Source organism: Alnus glutinosa, chromosome 8 (assembly GCF_958979055.1).
Source record: "Alnus glutinosa chromosome 8, dhAlnGlut1.1, whole genome shotgun sequence".
Classification (NCBI taxonomy): Eukaryota; Viridiplantae; Streptophyta; class Magnoliopsida; order Fagales; family Betulaceae; genus Alnus; species Alnus glutinosa.
Window position 1 is genome coordinate 1,270,647 of NC_084893.1, and position 12,984 is coordinate 1,283,630.

Sequence of the window (12,984 nt, forward strand, 5' to 3'; positions counted from 1 at the left end):
ATTTGGCGATGGTGGACTGGAGATGTTTCAGGGCTTTCGGGGGCTAGCATTTCCGAAAATCGTCTATATGTGCCGCCCCCTATACGCATGAATCTGATGAACTTAAGTTACAGACCATTCAGTTAAACGTTGAAGAATTTTCCGTTTAGCTGTAAGATTTATATGAACTCGGCCATGGCTGCAACAGCAGGAGATGCAGATTCAGCATGGCCTCCTCCATGTGAAGGTCATGGAAACACACAAGACTGTCCGAAATGTATGTACAGCAAGTACCAGCCGGAACAGGTGTTTCAGAAGATTTTATCACCAGCTGACGTACAGAGAAAAGGGAGTTATAGGCTTTATTTACCGAAGCAACATGCACCCAGAGTCTGCCCCCGAGCAAATGGAAGTGAAGTGATTGTCTATGATGTTCATATGAAGCGCTGGCCAATGCGTTTTCTTACAAGTGGTGGAAGAGCTTACCTCACCCGAGGGTGGACTCGGTTTGCTCAAGCGCAGGAGCTAAGTGAAGGAGATACGATCACCATTTATGAGCTGAATTGCAAGAGAGGAACAGGGACAAGGGTTTTCATGATTGGAGTCTCTCGCAAAGGATGTCTTCAGATTTTTGGAGCTCCAATTATAAGTTAGACAAAAACCGAATATGCATTTTCCTTAGTTTTTATTATATATGTTTCATTTTGATTGCAGCGTGAATCTGTTCCAATATATTAGACGAACACCGAGCCTCGATGGTCTTGTCTAATTTGTTTTTATTTTGTAAGCAACGTGTGTTTGTTTGTAATGTGGTTTTTTTTTTCCTACCTGTTGGGTGGATGTTGTTCCAGTATTGACTGGATCGGAGTGCAAGTGCTGGTTGTGTTTAGTTTATAAAGTTTTCATTAAAAAAAAAAAAACAGTGCTTATGTGCAGAAATGAAGCTCTGTTCACCTCTGTTTTAGAACATGGAAACAGAGGCGGAAAGAGGAGCTTGTCCCGGTGGAAAAAAAAGCAAAAATACAACGTAAAAGCAAGACATATAACCCCAGAACATAAAAACTACAAACAAACCAGTTGAAATAGATCAGTACCTGGTATACTTGCTAAAGAAAGGATCCCTCATAAGGTAAAGTGCCCATATAAGCTTCCTTCTTTTAATCTATATATCAAATCCATAATATCAGAAACACTACAGCATGACCCTATTCAAGAAACACTAAATAATGCAACTAAGAGTCGATTCCAACGAGTACATATTGCCAGGCTCAATGCAGAAGCCTGATGAGCAGGATGCATCAAAAAATTCAACAACTGTACATGGTAAGATTCAGAGAGACCCAATCCTCATCCTTTTCGGAGATGGAAAGATGAAACCGTTGATCTTTATCTTGACCTCCCAACTTTGTGACACTTGAAAGAATGCCCATACCAACGAAGTCAACGGCCAGGGATAGTTACTTGGAGGCTCCATAATAGCATGCTGGTGTTGAACTCTGCGAAACCATACTGGGTCTGAAACCATCCTAGAAGAAAGCTTCACCAAGACTTGTTAAATTGTAAGTCAATCATAACAGTCTTCGGATTCTTGGAGCTCCAATTAGAAATTAGACAAAGACCGAATCTTGATAGTTTGGTTTTTGTTACATAACATGCATTTTCCGATCCTGTCAGCGTGAATTTAGTTGCTGTATTTTCCTTGGTTTTTGTTATGTTTCCTTTTGATTGCAGCTTGAATCTGTACGTTCCAATAAATTAGACAAATACCGAGCCTAGATGGTCTTGTCTAATTTGTTTTAATTTTGTAAGCAACGCGCGTTTGTTTGTCATGAACTCATGGGTCTCATTTCTTGTCCTGGATATTATGGTTTCCTTTCTTTTGAGCTGAAAATTATTGTAATAAAGTGATTGTTTTAGAATCACATAAGCCCATCTATCCAATTCCGGCCATCTCAAGATTTCAATTCAAGTTTTGTTACACGTAATTGTGATTTCTTTGCATTGGATAGGGTTATTTTCTCCCCCCTCTCATCGGATATAGGCTCCTTCCAAGAGTAATTTCACTAAGAAAGTACTAGAACTAGCGGAGGCAGGGTAGGGCTAGAGCCTAGAGCCAAGAGGGGCAATTACAAAACACCAAGATACAAGAATCACAATTCTATCCCGATAACGTACTTTCTTTGTATTCTATCTTCTCGGGACCAATTTTTTCAACCTATTTCTCTAACCCCAAATGCAATTTTAGTCCATTTCTCCGTTAGCAAGAGAAAGGCTGTCTGTCCAAACGGAGTGTAAAACACTAGTCGGTGTTTGGTATCAAAACAAGCGAGCTCGATCGGTGTAAGACCTTCGTGTTTCAGCAACAGCTAGAAAATGCATTTGTTGAAAAGAGGAAGCTCGAGAAAGATTTGGAGCGCCTTAAGGAAGAGCTAAGAAAGCAGGCCTTCGCGCTTCACTCCTCTTTCTCTCGGGAACACCCAACTTTTTCTCTTTTCTCGATCTCAACACCTCACACGCACACACGAGAGAAGTAATATCGATTTCGTGGGGTTGATCCCATGATAGTAAGGTGGGCCTTCATCAACCTTTAGTTATCGTAGCTAGCCCCACCTGGAGGAGGTCAATGGATGATCAAGGAGGCCCACGTTGGGTTATCCGTGGCCATGGCCAAGTGAAAGGATATTGTGACACCTGTAACCACCATGTTTTGTATACAGCTCGATCACCAAGACTTTTGTGACACTCATCTTCTTTTGAAGTCAACAACAGAGTGCTTTTAAAGTCTATGCATAAATATGAGAGAAGGCTCAAGGAGGGCTTCAATCTGGAATCGAAACAGAGGGATATTCTGGTTTGATCTAGTTCATTTGATATTAAGGGGATATTCATATGCCAAAGATTGGATCGATTTGGAGAAAAATAAAAAGAAAAGGCTAAGATAGAAGAGAGTGGTGGGATATATTTCACATGTCAGAATTGTTAATACTTGTTTATCACGTGTTAGAATGAGCTGTATTCTGAGCTGTATTCTGTTAAGACATTGATCTCTAGATTAGATTAAAATCGCTTTGTAACAGCTGTAACTATATATAGTTTTCTCTTGTATTATTTTCATTTAATGAGAATAAAAGCAAAGCTTCCGCAAGTTTCCCAAAACTCTCTCAAACCTCTTGTTGTTCTTTTCCTTTCATACTGTATTTTCTGATATGGTATCAGAGCAAACCTAATTCTTCATCAAAATTCTCTGATCTTCAAATTTCTTCAATTTCTTCAATTTCTTCATCTTGATTCCTTTCTGATCTTCACAAATGTCTTCAATTCCGACTAATACTTTCGTTAATGCATCTACTGATAGCGTTAATTCCATTGATAATCTTCCAATTAACTCTGCGCCTTCTGCGATGGAGTTCGCCAGCCCCTTCTATCTTCATCATGGAGATAGTCCAGGGACTCTTCTGGTTTCACAACCATTGGTTGGGAATAACTACCACACATGGAAGAGATCCATGACAATGGCACTTTCAGCCAAGAACAAGCTAGGTTTTATTGATGGAACTGTGGCAAAACCAGCAATGGATGCTCCTGAATACTCAGCATGGAATCGGTGCAACAATATGGTTCTTTCATGGATCCTTAATTCAGTATCACAGGAGATTTCTTCCAGTATCATATACATCGAGTCTGCACAAGAAATGTGGAATGATATTAAGGAGCGCTTCTCTCAATCAAATGGACCGAGAATTTTCCAATTACAAAAGGCGATTTCAGCCCTCTCTCAGAACAATAACTCTGTAAGTTCATATTACACTTCTCTCAAGGGGCTTTGGGATGAACTGAACAACTATCGCCCCCTCCCTTTGTGTTCTTGTGGAACTTCACGCACGGTTCTTGATTATCAACATCAAGAATATGTGTTCCAATTCTTAATGGGACTAAATGAGTCCTTCTCTCACATAAGAGGACAAATTTTGCTCATGGATCCTCTGCCACCGATCAACAAAATTTTCTCTATGATTGTGCAAGAAGAGCGTCAAAGAGAAATCACCTCCACTTTCTTTGCACCTTTAAACCATGCTCCTGCTGCAATGGCTTCCAAATACACTCCTTCTCGGACTCAAAGTCCTAAGCCACAAGGCTTTACTCGCAAGGAACGTCCACTTTGTACTCATTGTGGACTTCTCGGTCACACCATTGAGAAGTGTTACAAGTTACACGGCTATCCTCCAGGATACAAATTCACCAAGGGCAAGCCTCTTCCTTCCTCAGCCAACCTGGTGCATGATTCATCCCTACCAGAACTTCCACTCAGCTCCGAGCAGTGTCAGCAATTATTGACTTTACTCCGATCTAAGTGCTCCGATGATGCTTCTTCATCTGTTAATATCCCTGCCTCTGCTCCCACTGACAATCAGGATCATCTATTCAGTAACATGGCCGGTAAGTCACATCATTCTGTCTGTTTTCAGTCTTCACTTTCAAGAGATAAACATTCGGTTTTCTCCTCTGATTCTCTTTTCAAAATAGCTATTAACAATTCTGTCGATCATCCATGGATAATCGACACTGGTGCTACAGATCACATGGTCTGTTCACTTTCTTTTCTCACTACAATTACCTCAATTGTCTCTAAACATGTTCGACTACCGAATGGTCAATTTGCTGAAGTCACACATATAGGCACTGTTAAGATTAATGCAACCTTAACACTTACAAATGTCTTATGTGTTCCCTCATTTTCTTTTAATTTGATTTCCGTCAGCAAGTTGATTACTATTCTTCACTGTTGTTTAATCTTCATTGCTGAATTTTGTGTCATTCAGCAACTGTCAGGATGGAAGATGATTGGATTGGGTAAAGAGCGAGGTGGTTTATATCATCTCCTGCATGACTTGGATGATTTCTGTGATTCAGGTGTTCCTGCTTTAGCTTCTCTCTTTGTACCAATAAAAACAGATTTCAATTCTGTTGATTCAAAGCCTGTTGTAAATACGCATCTTGCTAATTCTGTTGATGTTTCAGCCAGTGTTTGGCATTCTAGATTAGGGCATTTATCTGATTCTAGAATCCAATTGCTGAATAATGTAATTCCTGGTTGTTCATCAATTTCCAATAAAGATTGTTCTGTTTGTCCTTTGGCCAAACAACACAGGATTCCTTTTCCTACTAGTCACACACATTCTACAGAATTGTTTGCTTTGGTTCACTGTGACATATGGGGACCTTTTTCTTTTCCTTCTTCCAATGGTTCTAAGTTTTTCCTTACCATTGTAGATGATTGCAGTAGGTTCACTTGGGTTTATTTGATGCATAACAAGTCTCAAACCCGAGTGCTTCTTGAATCTTTTTATCATTTAGTCTATACTCAATTCAACTCCAAAATCAAATGTTTCCGAACTGATAATGGAAGTGAATTTCTTATGAATGAATTTTTCTCTTCTAAGGGAATCATTCATCAACTTACTTGTGTTGAAACACCTCAGCAAAATGCTGTAGCCGAAAGAAAGCACCAACATCTCCTAAATGTTGCTCGTGCTCTACGGTTCCAATCCAATCTTCCTTTACATTTTTGGGGTGAATGTATACTTACTGCAGCATATCTCATTAATAGAACTCCCACCCCTCTCCTTAAAAATAAAAGTCCTTATGAATGTTTGTTTTCTTCTCCTCCTCAATATGCTCACCTTCGGGTCTTTGGCTGCTTATGTTATGCTTCTACTATTACTCGCCATAGGTCAAAATTTGATCCTAGAGCTCGTGCTTGTATTTTCCTTGGATACCCTTTTGGTGTCAAAGGCTATCGATTGTTTGATATTTCCCTCAAACAATTTTTTGTTTCCCGTGATGTAATTTTTCATGAGCATATTTTTCCTTATGCTTCTTCTCATTTTTCTTTGCCTTCTACTACTGCACCTCACACTGTTATTCCTTCTTTTATTTCTTCTCTCCATAATTTTGATTTTCCTTCTTCTCAGTCTTCTACTAGGCCTGCTGATTGTTCTCAATCTTCTCCCAATAGTCCTGTTATTTGTTCCCAATTCTCTCCTGATAATTCTGTTCTTCCTAATGACTCTGTTGTTGAAAATTCTTCTGTTCCTAGTTCTGTTGTTCCTAGTTCTTCTAGATTGCTTCGCAGGTCCACTAGATCTCGACTCCAACCAAGTTATTTGCAGGATTATCACTGTCAACTGGCTGATGCTTCACACCCGATTCCATCATCCTCTCAGTCCTCCAATGCTTCTTCAGGTATACCTTTTGGTCTCTCTTCTTTTCTTTCATATACTAATCTGTCTCCTGCTCAAAGATCTTTTAGCCTTTCAGTTTCTTCCCACTTTGAGCCTAAATTCTATCATCAAGCTATCAAAATTCCTCACTGGTGTGATGCCATGAAAGCTGAGATTGATGCCCTTGAAGCCAATAACACTTGGAAGCTCACTTCTCTACCACCTAATAAACATGCCATTGGTTGCAAATGGGTGTATAAAGTCAAGCTTAAGGCTGATGGCTCTCTTGAGCGATATAAGGCTAGATTAGTTGCCAAGGGCTACACACAAAGCGAAGGACTTGACTACTATGAGACTTTTTCTCCTGTGGCCAAGTTAACCACAGTTCGGTGTCTTTTGGCAGTAGCTGCAGCAAAGAACTGGCATTTACGACAGTTGGATGTCAATAATGCTTTCCTTCATGGGGAGTTGGATGAAGAAGTCTACATGGAGTTGCCTCCCGGGTTTGGTGCTAAAGGAAGTTCTCAAGTTTGTCGTTTAACCAAATCCCTTTATGGTCTTAAACAAGCCTCCCGGCAGTGGTTTTCCAAGTTTTCAAACACTTTGCTTAAGCTTGGTTTTATTCAATCTAGGAGTGATTATAGTTTGTTCACTCGGTTGCAAGGTTCTTCATTCATAGCCTTATTAGTGTATGTGGATGACATTGTGCTTGCAGGGAATGATTCTGAGGCTCTATCCACTTTTACTCTACTTCTTAATCAGCAATTCCAACTTAAAGACTTAGGTGATTTGAAGTTCTTCTTAGGATTGGAAATTGCTCGAAATTCCACTGGAATTTCTCTCTGCCAACGCAAGTATGCCCTTGAGATCCTAGAGGATTCTGGTTTACTTGCTTGCAAACCTTCGAAGTTACCTATGGATCCTAATCTTCGTCTTTCACAGCATGAAGGTTTGCTGTTGGATGATCCTACTCCTTTTCGAAGATTGGTTGGCCGCCTCTTATATCTCTCCCTTACTAGACCTGATCTGGTTTACTCCATTCAGGTTCTCAGTCAATTTATGTCTCAGCCGAGACAACCCCACCTTGATGCTGCCCACAAGGTTCTTCATTACATCAAATCTGCTCCAAGTCAAGGTTTAATTTTCCCTGCCAACTCAGACTTCAAGCTCAAGGCCTTTTGTGATGCAGATTGGGCTGCTTGTCCTGACACCAGGAAATCTGTCACTGGGTTTTGTCTATTTCTTGGTGACTCCTTAATTTCTTGGAAGTCCAAGAAACAGCAAACCATCTCTCGGTCTTCAGCTGAGGCAGAGTATAGGGCAATGGCAGTTGCTTGTTGTGAGCTTATGTGGATTACTAATTTGCTTCAAGACTTCCAAGTTTGTTTGCCTCCCTCGGCTTTATTGTTTTGTGATTCTAAGGCTGCTCTTCATATTGCTGCTAATCCGGTCTTCCATGAGAGAACCAAACACATTGATATAGATTGCCATTTGGTTCGAGATCAGATTCAAAAAGGGGCTGTTCGGACTTTACATGTTAAATCTGAGCATCAATTAGCAGATATTTTTACTAAACCTCTTAGTCTTCAGCCTTTCACTGCTATTACTTCCAAGATGAATCTTCTCAACATTTTTGCAGCTTCATCTTGAGGGGGGGTTTCACATGTCAGAATTGTTAATACTTGTTTATCACGTGTTAGAATGAGCTGTATTCTGAGCTGTATTCTGTTAAGACATTGATCTCTAGATTAGATTAAAATCGCTTTGTAACAGCTGTAACTATATATAGTTTTCTCTTGTATTATTTTCATTTAATGAGAATAAAAGCAAAGCTTCCGCAAGTTTCCCAAAACTCTCTCAAACCTCTTGTTGTTCTTTTCCTTTCATACTGTATTTTCTGATAATATATATAATCTTCTGCGTATTGGATAGTTGTTGTTTTTTACCCTTGTGGTTAATATAAGTCGCCACGATGAACAATGTTGTTTTTATGTCCATGTGATCTTCCATGTCTGTGTGGGTTGCATTTGATTGGATATGGTTGTGTCTATTTTGAGGTTGATCCAAATAGATTGATAGTGCAGGACTGGGATTGGAGGATTAATATGGACATGTCGAACTCTGTGGCAACTGCAATTCGTGAAAGAGACCGACAATTTGTAACAGTCAAATATTAGTTGTTTATACTAATAGGTTGCAGTGGCAAACATTCTGTGTCTTCAAACATTTGATTTCTAAGATCTTCTTGTAAATGTGTCTTGCGTGTGTTAACGTTCCCCCTTCTTTTTCTCTCTAATTCGATATGCAGAAAGTAGTTGAAGCAATTTATCTAAAGATGGTGATCATCGAAGTGTGTTTGATGAAAAGAAAGAAAGCCTATCGCCACTAAGAGATGTAGGTTATCCTTTTTCTAACAATCATCGATCTTTCCTCATTAACCACCGATTTTCTATATATGCATCTTCGATCTGATCAATCCAAAAGGCGTGGCGTGGCTTTTTAAAATCGATCAATCCACCATTTTTCTGATCTTGTGCAGGCTCATCTAGTATAACACTACGATTTAGCAATTTAAAAACATATGTCAATTCGTAGCTAATTTCTGTCCAAAGTAGAACAATGTGGCATGGCTAAGTATAGGCTTCGGCTCTATCTGTTATCAAGAGAGGCCTCATGTTAGAGTCCACCATGAAAGTAGGCCCAATTGTCGGTTTAGAACACTTTCACTTTTCATAATATTATTTTCATTTTATTCCACAATATAAGAAACATACAGCTCAGCAAGCTGTAGAGAAAATGTAGTTTTTTTGTGGTTGAGTAAATGAATATCTTTAAATAGCAGACATAAATTTTTTATAAATTGAATTATATGAAATTTTATACGATCTACATATAAAATTGACGTGCATCATTTAAACGTGTGAGAAACACATATTATTTTTCACATGTTTTTTTAATAACATTAAAAAAAAAAAAAAAAAAAACCGTGTACTTTTTATGGTCCTATGGAAATAAACCTCGGTTTCAAGTGAGGATGATCTTTTATGTCTCTTCCAGAAGTGCATTTTCGGGTGATCGGGTGAGTGTGGGACCCACTTTCGTTTTCCCAACCAAAAAAAGTGCACTTCTGAGTTCTGCATTTTTGTTATGCATGGATTCTGTTGACTTCAACGAAAATGCACTTCTGGACCTTTTCGATTGGGTGAGTGTGGGACCCACTTTCTTTATCCCGACAAAAAAAAGTGCACTTCTGAGTTCTGCATTTTCGTTATGTGGGCGAATAATTGGCGAAACCAATATCTTTTATTTTTATTTTTATTGAATATCTTTAAACGGCGGATATAAATTTTTTGCCAAATGAAATTTTATACGATTCACATATAAAATTGACATGTATCTTTTAAATATGTAAGAATTACATGTTATTTTTTTCATACTTTTTTAATAATATTAATAAAAAAAAATATATATTTTTTACATGTTTAAAGAACACATTTTTTTTTTTTAAGATAAATATCACTCTTATATGTAGGTCGTATAAAATTTCTTACAAATTAATTTATAAAAAAAATTTGTCGTTAAACAGTATTCCTTTTTGAATTTTTGGTTGATGGATGATGTTCTGTTTAGCCACTATATTAGACTGGCTCAGATCACGTTTTCCAACTTTTTTTTTTTTTAATCATATTCATCCTAATGGCATCACAAGTTATCCTGATAGGCCGCCACCTTCTACTGTATTAGGTGTCCTTTGACAGACAATAAAACCAATATTAAAGACAAATAAAGTTATTAAATACCAATAAATAAAGAAGTATAACTTATAAATAAAATAAAATAAAATAAAAATAAACTTAAATTCTACAATTAGAATTGACTCAAAATTACTAAAAAAAATTTATATAATTTCTTATTTTTCAAAAAAATTCAAATCTTAAAAAAAAAAAAATGTTGGACCTTAGATTTGTGGGTGGCCACCCACATATCTGATCTAAATTCTTTTTTTTTTTTTCTTATAATTTTTAAAATTTTAAATTTTTAAGTTTAGTTTGAAAAAATTAACGAAAAATATGGTTCTTCTTAAAAAATGTTGTCTATTCCTTTCATTTTTTAGAATGATAATTATTCCTCTTCGTAAGGAATATTATTCCCATAAAATAGTTATTTTAAAGAATAGATTCCTACAAAAAAAAAAAAAAAAAACTATTCCAATAGAATAATCATTCTATTTCAAGGACATATTATGCGAATCAAACCAAGCCTAAATTAAAAGTTGGAACGTTGCTGATTGAGTCATTGATTTGAGAAAATATTCAGCTTTATGATTAGTAATTATATATTGTAAATAAATTGGAACAAGATAATTGGTCCTATATATATGGAAATAAACCTCAGTTTCAGGTGGGGATGATCTTTTATGTCTCTTCCAGAAGGGCATCTTCGGGTGATCGAGTGGGAAATTGCTAAAATTACTATTAATGTTGTTAAGGAAAATTCCTCCCCTACCCAAGGTGGGGCCAGATTTGCCTTCCAAGTGGGATTTTGGACACCGGAAAGGATTGGTCTCCGGACAGTGACTCTGGTCTCAGGAAGCCTTCAATATTTATAAAACCAGTCAAACCCAGTCAGGAAAGATATGAGACGTCTACATGGAGTCCTGTGCTTGACAGAGGTAAAAGAGACATATAGCACATAGGGGTATAAAAAGGGAGTGTCAAAATTATTAAAGGAAGATCTATGATCTCTGGGAGATCTTCTCTCTCTCTCTCTCTACTCTTCTTACAAACACTGGACTGACTTGATCGTCGGAGGAGGCTCCGCCGGCCACCCCCGGCGGGTCTTTCCTGTTTTGCAGGTCAGGGCGCGGATGAAGGGACGTCTCTGATGATGCCACGTCACCGGCTCAAAAATATCATCAACAAATGTACAACTTTAAAACACATTAGAGTGGAGCTCATATGTATAAGTTCTATTTCATGTGTCTTGGGCTTGTACACTAATTGTTTATTAATACTATTTTTAGCATTTAAAAAAAAAAAAGAAAAAAAGAAAAAAAAAGGGCACTTCTGTGTTCTGAATTTTTTTTCGATCGGGTGAGTGTGGGACCACTTTCGTTTTCGTAACCACAAAAAGCACTTCCGAGTTCTGAATCTTTTTTTTTTTCGTTCGGGTGAGTGTGGGACCCACTTTCGTTTTCGTAACCGCAAAAAGTGCACTTCTGAGTTCTGAATCTTTTTTTCGATCGAGTGAGTGTGGGACCCATTTAATTTCGTTATCCAGAGATTCTGCTTCAGCGAAAATGCACTTCCTAATGGTCGGCATCGGCCATCCCCAACATCTTTTTCCTATAAATAGTTAAATACCCGTACCACCTGACCCTCAAAGTCTCGAAACACTCCTTCGCAATCTCCTTCCCAATCTCTCTATAGATCTCCCTCTCACACAAAGAAATTATGGGCTTGAAAGTAGCTGGACCGTCGGAGTACTTGGCCATCACCGGTCCTGGCAACGACGACATACTCCTGGCCAAGAAGGCATGGGTCCTGCCGGGGCAGCGGTGCTCTCGCTTCGACGTGTCCCCAGTGAACTATACCTTCGAGGTCTAGGTCATGTCCGTTGACAAGCTCCCTTTTGTCCTCCCCGCCGTCTTTACCATCGGCCCCCGTGTCGATGACATGGACAGCCTCCTCCTCTACGCAAAGATCGAGCTCTACGACCATGTCAACGAGCGTGTTCAGGGCGTCATAGAGGATGTGACACGTGTGCTTGCCGCCTCCATGACCATGGAGGACATCTTCAAGGGTACCAATGAGTTCAAGAAAGAGATTTTCGAAAAGGTTCAGCATCAACTCAATGATCAGTTTGGGCTACTCATCTACGACGCTAACTTCAAACAGCTCGCGATCGTTGATGTGCATGGCCATGAATCTTTCTCATACCTTGGTCAGAAAACCCAGATGGAGGCTGCCAATGATCAACCCGAGGTACACACTGTTATCTGTAAGATTTATATGATGTGTTACTGGTTGTTTTCGTGAATGATTTTACAACTTTTTCGAAGCATTGATTTTTATTTTTAATAGATTGTTCTTTTTCCTCCAATTTGATAATTATAGGCAAGCCCAAGTTTGAACTCGGCCATGGCTGCAACAGCCGGAGATGCAGATTCAGCATGGCCTACTCCATGTGAAGGTCATGGAAACACACAAGACTGTCCGAAATGTATGTACAGCAAGTACCAGCCGGAACAGGTGTTTCAGAAGATTTTATCACTATCTGACGTACAGAGAAAAGGAAGTTATAGGCTCTATTTACCGAAGCAACATTCACCCAGATTCTGCCCCCCAGCAAATGGAAGTGAAGTGATTGTGTATGATGTTCATATGAAGCGCTGGCCAATGGGTTTTCGTACAAGTACTGGTGGAAGAGCTTATCTCACCCTAGGGTGGACTCGGTTTGCTCGAGCCCAGGAGCTAAGTGAAGGAGATAAGATCACCATTTATGAGCTGAATTGCAAGAGAGGGACAGGGACAAGGGTCTTCATGATTGGAGTCTCTCGCAAAGGATGTCTTCAGATTTTTGGAGCTGATATTTAGAAATTAGACAAAAACTGAATATGCATTTTCCTTGGTTTTTGTACGTTATATATGTTTCATTTTGATTGCAGCGTGAATCTATTCCAATAAATTAGACGAACGCCGGGCCTCGAAGGCGTTGTCTAATTTGTTTTTATTTTGTAAGCAAAGTGTGTTTGTTTGTAATGTGGTTTTTTTTTTTTTTTTTT

The 12,984-nt window shown here is 38.7% G+C and overlaps 1 pseudogene; it reads left to right on the forward strand.

The window, feature by feature from the left end:
- Positions 1–11,653: 11,653 nt before the first annotated feature.
- LOC133875078 (flotillin-like protein 3) lies at positions 11,654–12,796 on the forward strand (annotated as a pseudogene).
- Positions 12,797–12,984: the final 188 nt, after the last annotated feature.